Below are 13291 nucleotides of genomic sequence, written 5' to 3' on the forward strand. Positions count from 1 at the left end.
TACACTCAATTAGTATTTAGTAGCATTGCCTTTAAATTGTTTAACTTGGGTCAAACGTTTCAGGTAGCCTTCCACAAGCTTCCCAAAATAAGTTGGGTGAATTTTGGCCCATTCCTCCTGACAGAGCTGGTGTAACTGAGTCAGGATTGTAGGCCTCCTTGCTCGCACACGCTGTTTCAGTTCTGCCCACAACTTTTCTATAGGATTGAGGTCAGGGCTTTGTGATGGCCACTCCAATACCTTGACTTTGTTGTCCTTAAGCCATTTTGCCACAACTTTGGAAGTATGCTTGGGGTCATTGTCCATTTGGAAGACCCATTTGCGACCAAGCTTTAACTTCCTGACTGATGTCTTGAGATGTTGCTTCAATGTATCCACATAATTTTCCTGCCTCATGATGCCATCTATTTTGTGAAGTGTACCAGTCCCTCCTGCAATAAAGCACCCCCACAACATGATGCTGCCACCCCCGTGCTTTACGGTTGGGATGGTGTTCTTCGGCTTGTAAGCCTCCCCCTTTTTCCTCCAAACATAACAATGGTCCTTATGGCCAAACAGTTCCATTTTTGTTTCATCAGACCAAAGGACATTTCTCCAAAAAGTATGATCTTTGTCCCCATGTGCAGTTGCAAACCGTAGTCTGGGTTTTTTATGGTTTTGGAGCAGTGGCTTCTTCCTTGCTGAGCGGCCTTTCAGGTTATGTCGATATTGGACTCGTTTTACTGTGGATATAGATATTTTTGTACCTTTCCTTCAGCATCTTCACCCTCCAGCATCTTCACAAGGTCCTTTGCTGTTGTTCTGGGATTGATTTGCACTTTTCGCACCAAAGTATGTTCATCTCTAGAAGACAGAACGGGTCTCCTTCCTGAGCGGTATGATGGCTGCATGGTCCCATGGTGTTTATACTTGCGTACTATTGTTTGTACGTGGTACCTTCAGGCATTTGGAAATTGCTCCCAGGGATGAACCAGACATGTGGAGGTCTACAATTCTTTTTCTGAGGTCTTGGCTGATTTATTTTGATTTTCCCATGATGTCAAGCAAAGAGGCACTGAGTTTGAAGGTAGGCCTTGAAATACATCCACAGGTACACCTCCAATTGACTCAAATTATGTCAATTAGCCTATCAGAAGCTTCTAAAGCCATGACATAATTTTCTGGAATTTTCCAAGCTGTTTAATTAAAGGCACAGTCAACTTAGTGTATGTAAACTTCTGACCCACTAGAATTGTGATACAGTGAATTATGAGTGAAATAATCTATCAGTAAACAATTGTTGGAAAAAGGACTTGTGTCATGCACAAAGTAGATGTCCTAATCGACTTGCTAAAAATGTAGTTTGTTAACAAGACATTTGTGGAGTGGTTGAAAAACGAGTTGTAATGACTCCAACCTAAGTGTATGTAAACTTCCGACTTCAACTGTAGTGTATGTTTACCAGAGACGGTAATGTGAAGAACCACATGACCTGCACCAAAGTTAGATTAGGATATAGGCCACGGACTAGATCAAGTGTATTTTTAGCTGGAGTTTTTCCTTATTGTAGGCTACTACTTTTAACACTTTTAGTCTTAAAATCTTTGGTTGTTTACTACACTACTCACTCTGTTTAGCACATGACCTCACATGTGAATCCTTAAAGAGATGTGTGTGGATAAGGCTTAAGAGGGTGTGAACGATGCTGAAGGGGTGTAGACAAAGAAGAGCTCTCAAGTAGGTGTACCAAAATATTCAAATATGACATTTTCTCAAAAGTGGGTTTACAAGTTTATCAACTTTCAAAGCAAAATTACTTTCCCATTGTTCCTCAACTGTAGTGTATGATATACAATTTTCTAGCTCTGAGTATCTACTTTTAGCCAATGTAAAACATACAATTTCAAATGTTGCTACACAGGACCGAATCCAGGTGGTGTCATCTACAAAATAGCTTCCAACACTCTACTCAGCAAACTGGATGCAGTTTATCACAGTGCCATTCGTTTTGTTACTAAAGCACCTTATACGACCCACCACTGCGACCTGTATGCCCTAGTCGGCTGGCCCTCGCTACATGTTCGTCGTCAGACCCACTGGCTCCAGGTCATCTACAAGGCTATGCTAGGTAAAGTGCCGCCTTATCTCAGTTCACTGGTCACGATGGCTACACCCACCCGCAGCACGCGCTCCAGCAGGTGTATCTCACTGATCATCCCTAAAGCTAAAACCTCATTTGGACGCCTTTCCTTCCAGTTCTCTGCTGCCTGCGACTGGAACGAATTGCAAAAATCTCTGAAGTTGGAGACTTTTATCTCCCTCAACAACTTTAAAAATCTGCTATCCGAGCAGCTAACCGATCGCTGCAGCTGTACATAGTCCATCTGTAAACTACCCACCCAATTTACCTACCTCACCCCCCATACTGCTTTTATTTATTTACTTTTCTGCTCTTTTGCACACCAGTACCAATATCTCTTCTTGCACATGATTATCTGATGATTTATCACTCCAGTGTTAATCTGCTAAATTGTAATTATTCGATTTATTGCCTACCTCATGCCTTTTGCACACATTGTATATAGATTCTCTTTTTTTCTACCATGTTATTGACTTGTTTATTGTTTACTCCATGTGTAACTCTGTGTTGTCTGTTCACACTGCTATGCTTTATCTTGGCCAGGTCGCAGTTGCAAATGAGAACTTGTTCTCAACTAGCCTACCTGGTTAAATAAAGGTGAAATAAAAAATAAAATAAAAAACATTTGTAGTTGTTTATTATAGCCATATAAGCAGCTAATCAGCATTTCATTTTTTTAGGGGGGGGGGGGGGGGGTAAATACAGGCGAATATATTGATAAAAGTCACCTTGTCCAAGAGAGATTTACACGGATATTAAAACGTCATGCCAGGGTAAGCCTATGTGAAACACAGCCCTTAGTGTTTCTAAAATTCCCCATGGGAAAAATATATGGTGGAACAACGATTGGAACCATTTCCTTGTTTGACTGCTAGGAATTATGGGTATTATGACTCATACTGTGGTACTCTATTTGGGGGGGATCCCTAATAAACACAAATACACCTATCCAAGCGCCATACGGTCAAACACTGAAAAAATGTAGTCGGGGGTGAGAGGGTTAATAAAAAAATGTAAAAGATCTTTGCTTGTACCTTGACGTGTTGAGAGGGCTTTCAGCTAAAACCAGGCACATGTTAATGAAAATTAAGTAACCCTTGTGTTTGCTTTTTCATCCCGCCACCCCTGTCTCCTCCCCTCTTCCCTTTACTCTGCCTTTGATCTCCAGGGTTTATGCAATGTTCCAAGAAGGAGGCGTGGAGACAAGACGACGAACAGCTTGAGCAAAATTCAAGCCCCCCTTTCGAGACTGGCTGCCTATCGAGGACAAGTGACAGGAAGAACTAGCCGCTGCACCTCCTGTCTCTTGATTCTGCCTCTTCCCTCTCTCCTCATCCTTTAACTCTTTCTATTTTCTCCCACCAGATGAAATTCTGCATCTATTGACGTCTGATTTCCCAACAATCTGCACACTCATCCCATCCCCTCTTCATCTCTGAAGACCTCCTCCCATTCTTTACCGCCCTAATCAATTGCAGTTTTACAGCTATTTTCCTGCAATTCTACCCATTTTGCCATGGGGTGGAGAGATTTATTTAGCCATTTAAAATCGAATTTCCTGCAATTCTACACATTTTGTAATGACTTATGCTATGTTAATGTGATATCAGAGTTAGAATGACCATCAAAATCAATAGGGGTCCCTGAGCACGTGCCCTGCGTGCCAGTCGGTATTCGGACATGATTGCTACAAGTTTAGATAGCTGGCTAGACTAACTAACAATCAAAAAATGGTTAGCTGACATGGCTAATTGAGTGACTGGCAGTAACTGACATTAATTGCACCTGGTGTATTCTACTATTCTTACTCTCAATAGTAAGTTGACACCCCCATCTGAGTCGTTTTTTATTATGTTTTGGGGTCCTAGCGGCTGGGGGTCCTAAGCGACCGCTTATGTCGCTTATACCTGGAACTGGCGCTGCTCTCTACTGGGAAGGGTGATATGAGGGAATTACATAATATTGAGAAAGGTTTCTTTCATGGTGTGATGATAATGTCTGGTGTGATGATAACGAACAAAATTACAATTTCAGCACGTTATCAAGCGTGAATTTAGGAAAAAGTCTAAAGATCTATTTTATTTCAACATGGTGACTGATACAGTGTCTCTAAACCGTATTGATACATCTGATTAAGTGGGGAGGGGATTTTTGCCAATACTATACGGTTACTGATTAAGAGGGACAGACACATTTGGCTTAACTTCACTGCTGCCTAACTGAATCCTGCTCCAATAAGAGATCAAATGAGAAGAAAATGCTGAAGAGTTCCTTGCACATGAAACAGGCACAATGCCTCTCTTTTGGACTGAGATAGTTTGACAAGAACTCATCTTAATGTACACGCACTTCAGTCGCTTGTTCGGAACACCATTTTTTTAGAGCAGCATTACACAATTTACATGGATTCGAATGGCTACTATGGAAAACAGAGAATTGACCCCTTTTCTTTAACACGTTTTCCTGGAGAGAGATTTTTTTTTTAATACTGTACATGAAATAGAAATACCCCAGATAACACATGTTCTCTATACTTCTACCAGCAGGAACTATCCAGTGAAATGTCTCTAACTGTAACTATCCCAAAATCATTTTAATGTCACTTATGCACTACATCCCTTCTGACAGTCTGTTGGCCTGAAGGCATTTTTTTCTACTTCCTGCAAAGCTGCATCTGCCAGGGCACTCTCTAGTCCATCAAGAGACCATCACACATGCATGTCTAAGAGACTGTCACTGGAATGTGTGGCAACAATTAACACACACGTATAAACCAACCAACCATGTGTCTATAGCAAATCATATATGCCAGATAGCTAAGTCATTCCAAGTCTGGTTTGTCTCTGCAGGGTGCCTGTCGAGTCCATTGAGATGCATGGTGCATGTCAGGCAGGTGATTACTTTCATCAGAAATGCACAAGGGAGGAGGAAGTGGTGAAGATTTACAACATGGGACTGCATGGACAACTAGTTCTTGTTATTGTGGAATTCATGATTGAGGAAATGTTCTCAATAATGTCCATATGAAGTGTGAGGGGACAGAGGATCCATTCATAGCTATCAGACAAACCCTGTGGCAATTTGCAGCACAGCCTCATCTATATCAATCATCTAAATTAACAAGGATGCTTTTCATCTCCCACAGCAAATTAGATATCCCATCTTATCATACATTCCCCATTCAGAGCACACCTTACCAGTAACTCACATTAACTCACAGAGGAGAGGACTCTGGCAGCCATGGAGAAGGCAGATACACTATTACCACTAGCATGATACAAATAACACATTTGGTCATCCAGTAATAATTATTTAATGTAAGAGCAGACTAAAACCATACAGATTCTCAAATATCTAGTATGCATATTAAAAGAGCAGGTTTAGTTATGCCTCTGGCTACAGTGAGAGTATGCGGACTCATCTGCTAGCCCCCATCTAGATCAGATCAGATAAGGGCACTGGTCAACAGTAGCAGAGTACCATGAGGCTGATGGACAGATGTTAGGATTAGTCCTGTGTTGATCACTAGGAAATTAGTTTGACTGGTGGCCAGGGGTGTAGTACTGCTGGAGCGCACCAGAGCGAATCTCCGCCACTTCTCAGAATGGTGCTTGTTTAATAAAGTTTAGATCAAAGATGAATCATTGTCTTGCAAAATCACTTACTGATTCATTAGTATTCTACATAGGCCTAACATACCGAATATAATACTAACATAATGTTACTGTTTGACAACAAAAAACACCACTTCATTTCTTATGAAATTTTAGGATAGTTCTGCTGAATGGTCTGATCTCATGCGACCTTAACTCAACAGCGTGCACTACTAGGCTAAATGTGTGTTTTGACTGAAACAACATACAGGTAGGCTGTAGCTTGTTCACACCATCTGCTCTAAAATGAGCTGAAACAGTAGCTACTTATATCATTATGAAAACTAGATGCATATTCCCATAAAACTGATTGAGATCAAATGGTTGGCATGCAGATGCAGATTAGACGTTTCACCCATAAAATGTGATGAATTATCATTCACAATTGACAGTGATGATGGCCTAATTTGGTGTTTGAAGGTAATATGAACATATCGTTTTCTTTGAGGCAATATAGGCTACAGTATGTGTAGCCATAGGCAGACTTGCATTAGGACGCATTTTATGCATATTTTAAAACGATATTATTCAATAAACTACCTGTAGGTACAAACTTGGATTGACAAAATGATGACTATATAAAACAAATGTTTTGCTCCAGAATAATAATAAAAAATAGCACTACACCACTGGTGGTGGCTGAAGATAACTAATGTAGGAATGGTGCTATTTAGGATATTAATATTAACTATATTGATATGTATTACCATTTCCTGACTAAACCTATGCATACTTGCAAAAAGTGTACTTGTATAGCCTGTACATGTTAGAAAGAATGTAGAATATAATATTTTCTGGAATATTTATGTTTGGCTAGACATAGGACACTATGACCGCAGTTGGTCGTCAACTACATAATCAACAAATCCGGCATGGATTATGATAGGGAGTCGACGCAAGGGATTAGGCTACCAAACATCTGCACGCACTAATCAGTGTGGTGGCACACAGCTACTGAATTTGTAGCCTACTTCTCGCATGATAGCGCCCTAACAAAATCAACACTCGGGCAAATCAGATCACTATACCGTAACTACAAGTGGGTTACGCACGCGTAAAACGCACGGGGGACCCTGTTAACTGACGTAAAATAAAGCCTACTGAAATGTTGTAAATATGGGATAACACTAGTAGGCTATAGGCTATGAGTATTCACGCAAAAGTTACAGAGGTTCCTTTTTACCTGCAGTGTGGGCTATAAACCCACTATGGACTAGCCTGCTATAGTTTCGAACACTGGTTGAACAATTCCACTTGAATGAAATACAATTTCAAACAGGCTAAAGCAAATAAATAAACAAACTACTTTGACAATAGAGTCTATTCGATTAGTTTACAAAATGACACCAATAACAGGCTAATAATAGTCGAATAATGGCAATAATAATAGCCTACTAATAGCCTACTAAATAGTGCTAGGCCCTTTAAATAATAATAATGATAGGCTAATAATAACAATAATAATAAATACTCTTACCGTATGTGTAATTATCCTTGCAATTGGTATTTCATTGAAATAATCCGTGTTTTGATACTCCTATCAAAATTCTGTACACAGACATCACTGTGTTGAATCGTGGCAATGCTGTTGGTGAGTGAGTTGGGTGGCTATGCACAATTAATATCCGTCCCTCACTAGAGTGCAAAAGGTATTGTATCACCGACCGAATACATTCAAATAGTAACCTACTCTATAAATGTCGCTTTCGTTGTTTGCAATATAGGTAAAGAGTGCACAGTTTAGCAGTTTGCTTTACGGAGCTCCCCGCGACTGTTGATAACTAAAGACGTACTTACAGTGATGCACCAGTTTCCCTCCCCTACCCGGAGCAGAGCAAGCACACGAGCTGTCTCTCGGCGAGGCACTCAGTCACCGCACCGAGCATCCAAGCGGCACAGACCCTTCTGGGTAGTCTAAGTGGTCGGGATATAATAGAACAAGTCTTTCAGTTGGGCTCTAATACAAAACAACTACGCGAGCTGTAAAGCAGCCCAATTCAGCATTACCCGGCAAGTATCGTAAAATACTATGTTTCCCATTGATTAGAAATGCAGCGTCATGCCATCAATGCATGAATAATTCTACCTTCTACAGTGGCGTGCGCTGGCACGAGGGACACCTCCCACATATTTAGGACTTGTCTTGAGGAAATATCTGGTACAATAACTTTAAAGTTCGCTGGCATCATTATAAAACAGGTGTCTAACTAGATATTGGCCTATTAACAAGAATGTGATAGCTAGGCAACCCTAATAGATTAAACGAAAAACAAGTGTCTATTCAAATGTTTAAAAGGTATTCCGGCTTCCAAAGACTACCAACAAAATGATAACAATTGTTCATTTAAACCGTGTCTGAAAGCTTTTTAAAACGTATTTTTCCATACCATATTTTCTGTAGTGTCAAACTAGCAAGCAGGCAGGTAATAACCTGAGGTTTGTCCTTTTAGAGGCAAGGTTTAGTGTCCTCACTGTAAATGGATCAGCCTGTAACCCTGAGAAGACTACACCCAGAATGCATTAGCTGATCAAGTAGTTATCTTTTCTTAATGAGATCACATCTCACCATTTGGATATTGCATTTTCCATTCAATACAATGAAATTCCACTAAATTAAGCAGAATTGGCCGATGTTAATAAATATTTCTCATTGACAACAATGAGACGGTTTAAAGGATATAGGGCTGTACCTTGGGAGCAGGAGGTCAATGAGGTCAGTTGGAGAACCTTAAACCTTTACATCTACATCTTAATCAATTAACTGATTCTATCAACATCTGTGACTACCAGTGGAATGCTCTAGTACCACTCCATAGACACATCTCTCTCTCGCCCTCTGTATGTGTGGGTGTGTGTGTGTGTTTACTACGCTAATAACAAAACATCATCCTCTTGGGAACATACAACAATCCACTAGGTGGCAACAAACTTTCAAGTGAGTTGTCAAAATATGCCCCTTTGTGCCAGAGGTAATTGTCAGTAGCCTACCATACTGACATTTGAATTCAGTTGTTGTTTATTTTTTACCACCTAGACGTACATGCACTAAATTATTGACTTATTCATTCATATAGAGTAAGAATGTTCATTTCCAAATTGTCTCTGTCTGTCTGTCTATCTAGCTCTATACCTATATCCATTGTACTGTAGATGTATAAATTGAATTAAACGCGTAAGTCTGCTTAACCTAATTAATTCAACTTTTGATCTCTTACTTTTCCATTATCCTCATAGAAGTGTTAATTATAGTAAGTGGGATTTAAGAAAATCTACCCCTTTTAAAATAGTCAATGGAAAAAAAAGCCAATAATTAAGGAGAAGTAGATAATATTCCCAGTGGGCATTGTAAAGAAGTTGGTATGGAAAAGAGCTTCAGTACAGAAGACAGAGAGAACTGAGAACAATGACCATAACTAACATAGTCCTTATTGTCTGTTTGCAAACATATTTAACTATAATATATGATTTTACTTTTTCAGATGATTTAATTTATTTTACATATGCTTGTGCATCTATGTTTTTATTTCCCTGTTGAGCTGTAAACAATGTCTTTGTTTGTTTTCACTCTGAGCTTCGTAATGACTGCCTTGCCAAGACATTTAACCTCCAGACTATCTGTCTTCTTGCTAAGGATAGAGAACTCTCTGAACCAAGAAATAGAGCCAGTTATACTCCACAAATAGAATAGCTTTTTCACCAGAATAAATACTTTAGATTGGAATATTAAGTACAATACTAATCGATAGAAGCATAAGGTATATACTAAACTATCTAGACTGACACATTATGAAGGCACAGCGTTATCTGGACCCAAGGGGTAGTTAATTAAGCTGAGCTGTTGTTGATTTGGGGTGAGGAGCTCTGCCTCTCCTGTTATGACTTACTGTATAGATATACCGTAACATAGCATACTTACTGACTGTATGCCATTGAGAATTGACAGTAGATAATTATGTTAGAAACCCTGACACAGCCTCCTGAGTGGCGCAGCGGTCTAAAGCACTTTATCGCAGTGCTTGAGGCGTCACTACAGACCCGAGTTTGATCCTGGGCTGTGTCACAGCCGGCCGTGACTGTGAGACCCATGAGGCGGTGCACAATTGGTCCGGGTTAGGGGAGGGGTTGGCCGGCCGGGATTTCCTTGTACGATCGCGCTCTAGCAACTCCTCGGGCCGGGCGCCTGCAAGCTGATTGCGATCGCCAGCTGGACAGCATTTCCTCTGACACGTTGGTGTGGCTGGTTAAGCGAGCAGTATGGCATGGCAGGGTCGTGTTTTGCAGGACGCATGGCTATCGACCTTCGCCTCTCCCGAGTCCGTAGGGGAGTTGCAGCGATGGAACAAGACTGTATGCAAGCAAAATAGAAGCAACTCTTATGAAAATGGCATCTCACATTACAGCTGCTCTGATATATCAAGCTATTTTCCTGTGAGATATATCATCCAGGGTTGGGTGAAACCCAAGTGTGAACAAGCAAGCTCTCATTGAAATTTCTAAGAAAGGATAAAAGCATCCCATTCCAGCCTCTGAACCACAGAGCAACACATGAGATAGAGCAGGGCTGTCATCCTCATTAGCTAGGGTCTCATTAGTCAAGCTGCATTTATCCAGCCATGCTCAGGAAGTCCTAGTTTATCAGGCCTTTTTATCGATGGATATGGGGTCATTACTAGGAATGGACAATATTTCCTGTCCAGTCATAATTAAGTCATGGTGCTACATTCATTCAACAGTAAGGTTATAGCTTGACAGACAGAGCTGATAAATGCCTTCTGGAAAGCCTGGGGTGGGGCTGGGCTTGGCTGTATTGCTACAACCCTACTTCTCCTTTTAACAATACCACATCCCACTGGGCACAGATTCAACATCTATTTCATGTTGGTTCAATGTAATTTTATTGAAATGACATAGAAAGAACATTATTTCAACCAGTGTGTGCCCAGTGGTATATACAGTGAGCTTCTTGTTTTGGCTCTGTACTCCAGCACTTTGGATTTGAAATGATACAATGACTACGAGGTTAATGTGCAGACTGTCAGCTTTCATTTGAGGGTATTCTCATCCATATCGGGTGAACCCTTATTGAAATTACAGCACTTTTGTACATAGCCCCCCAATTTTAGGGGACCAAAAAGATTGGGACAAATTCACTTATATGTGTTAAAGTAGTCAATACTTTAGTATTTGGTCCCATATTCCTAGCACGCAATGATTACATCAAGCTTGTGACTCTACAAACTTGTTGGATGCATTTGCTGTTTGTTTGGGTTGTGTTTCAGATTATTTTGTGCCCAATAGAAATGAATGGTAAATAATGCATTGTGTAATTTTCCCTTTTATTAGAAATAAAAATATAATATTTTTCTAAACACTACATTAATGTGAATGCTACCATGATTACAGATAATCCTGAATGAATCGTGAATAATGATGAGTGAGAAAGTTATAGATGCGCAAATATCATACCCCCAAGACATGCTAACCTCTCACCATTACAATAACCGGGGAGGTTAGTATTTTTTTGAGGGGTAAGGTTTTTATACCTCTAACTTTCTCACTCATCATTATTCCCGATTCATTCAGGATTATCTGTAATCATGGTAGCATTCACATTAATGTAGAAGTGTTTAGAAACATATTCTTTTCTAATTTACAATTAAAGTGACTCCAAAAATGACACAATACATGATTTACCATTCACTTCTATTGCACACAAAATAAACTCCCACCGTTGGAGTTTAGGGGACAGTGGTGGCGGCTGGGGTTGGTTGGGGGGTGAGGGGGGATTAGGGTACATGGGGGGTGCATGTATATTAATGAGGACTATGTCACCAGCAACTCAGTATTTAAGCAAATGTTGTCTGTCTGGCATTGCTGTCACCTTGTTTTGGTCGTTTTTGCGTCTGCTAAATGACTTAAATGTAATGTAATGTAATGTCGTTAAATGGCCGGGCCACCATAAGGTGCTAGGTAGATTTAACGAGAAATACTCTGTGTGCTTTCCTACGAAGATGAGAATTCTTGACACAGGCAAGTTTAAAGGTGCTGCACAGGATATTTTTTGAAATTGTTCATTGTAATTTCAGAAAATGTCCATAATATATCAGCAGTAATAGTGGAATGATAGTTTTTTACAGTATTACTTACCTGCCAGTGTTGTGATTGGCTGTGTTATTCGCCTATTCATTTCTGTTGTCAAAATGGGGAAACTGTTTTGACCTTGTGGCTGTGTTATATATGAGAAATCAGGTCATGGGGCCAATGTAGAAATCACTCTGTCATTTCCTGGTTGCTAAAATTCTACACTGTTTAGTTTATGTGAGAAGACAAGCACTGAATAGTGTAGAGAATCATTGTACCATCTAAATGGCTGTGAAATATATTTTCAATAACAAACAAAAAAAGTGTTTACAGCCGTTTGAAACTGGTGGACCACAACCAAATGTAAAAGGCTCAAGTGTTACGTGGAAATGGGATGCGGGGGAGGGGGAGATTTGTTTTGAATGCAGCCTAGTGCTGTTGCAATTCACCTAGCTTCCACATAGGAGAGACATTCTGATAAATTCTAGGTGTAGCACCTTTAAGGATTCTTATGTTGTATGTTGACATCTTTAGCACAACTACTTACATTGGATATATGCTGAATGCTTCAGTGGATACCTACCGGTCCTCCTGATAATTTACAAAACAGTTGTGAGCCTCAAGTCACTGGACAAAATAAGCCTACAGAGATAGTCTCCTAAATCTGTTCTGTGTGCAACATATAAATGCTGCTGCTGAAGATAATAAACAGAAGAGACAGTTAAATCTCTATTTATCCCTTGATGGGAGAAATAACCTTGTTTTATGGGCTGTGCCTCAATGCAGAAAATTAGTTCCTGAAAAAATGTGTTCCTTTATAGGGTGACATGACCCCATGTGACCAATATTACCCACTATACTCTGTAGAGTATTTTTATTGGCACGCCCAATAAATTATTTGGGTGGACAATACTCTTGTTCACAGAGACAAAAATCTGTTTGTGTCTGTTCGAGTTGAAGCTTTGTTCCTGTCTAGGTGTTCACCCAGTGAACGTAAAGAGAGAATACACATAATTTTTAGGGCAAATCCACAACACTGTTCCATTTTCTGGGTACTATACAGAAGCTTAAGCACACAAAACCATCTACCATAGAGCCAATCAAGCATGTCTGTAGACCTCAGTCCAGTCTCACAGGCTTTAATCTGTTGAACCACAGCACACTTGAAAAGGCAGAACAAAACCCTCTAGGTCATGCCAGAGGCTCTATGCAGCATGCGTTCGTCCTTGAACAGCATACAAGGCTTTTAACCTGGGAGCTGAGCAAACAGATGGCATTTGGACTTCCGCTATATTATTATCTATTCTGGCATTGATTGCATGAGAGCTGGCACTGTCTCATACGTCTAGACTTCACTCCTAGAGATATAATGGGGAACATTACTCACATGGATGTACCATGTGAGACACTAAATGGCAGCTTGAGAGAGGAAAAAAGA

At 40.2% G+C, this 13291-nt stretch overlaps 1 protein-coding gene across 3 annotated transcripts in view; it reads right to left on the reverse strand.

Annotated features, from left to right (window-relative positions):
- LOC139555969 (contactin-4-like) overlaps positions 1 to 7861 on the reverse strand; it is a 255013-nt gene extending 247152 nt beyond the window's left edge. For 2 of the 3 annotated variants that reach the window (XM_071369411.1, XM_071369394.1), the window contains exon 1: positions 7250 to 7861. The gene's annotated coding sequence lies outside the window, so the exon portion shown is untranslated. The remainder of the gene's footprint in view (positions 1 to 7249) is intronic. The other variant, XM_071369404.1, reaches the window with a different exon arrangement.
- Between the last annotated feature and the right edge of the window lie 5430 nt (positions 7862 to 13291).

The sequence above is a fragment of the Salvelinus alpinus genome, chromosome 2 (genome assembly GCF_045679555.1).
Source record: "Salvelinus alpinus chromosome 2, SLU_Salpinus.1, whole genome shotgun sequence".
Lineage (NCBI taxonomy): Eukaryota > Metazoa > Chordata > Actinopteri > Salmoniformes > Salmonidae > Salvelinus > Salvelinus alpinus.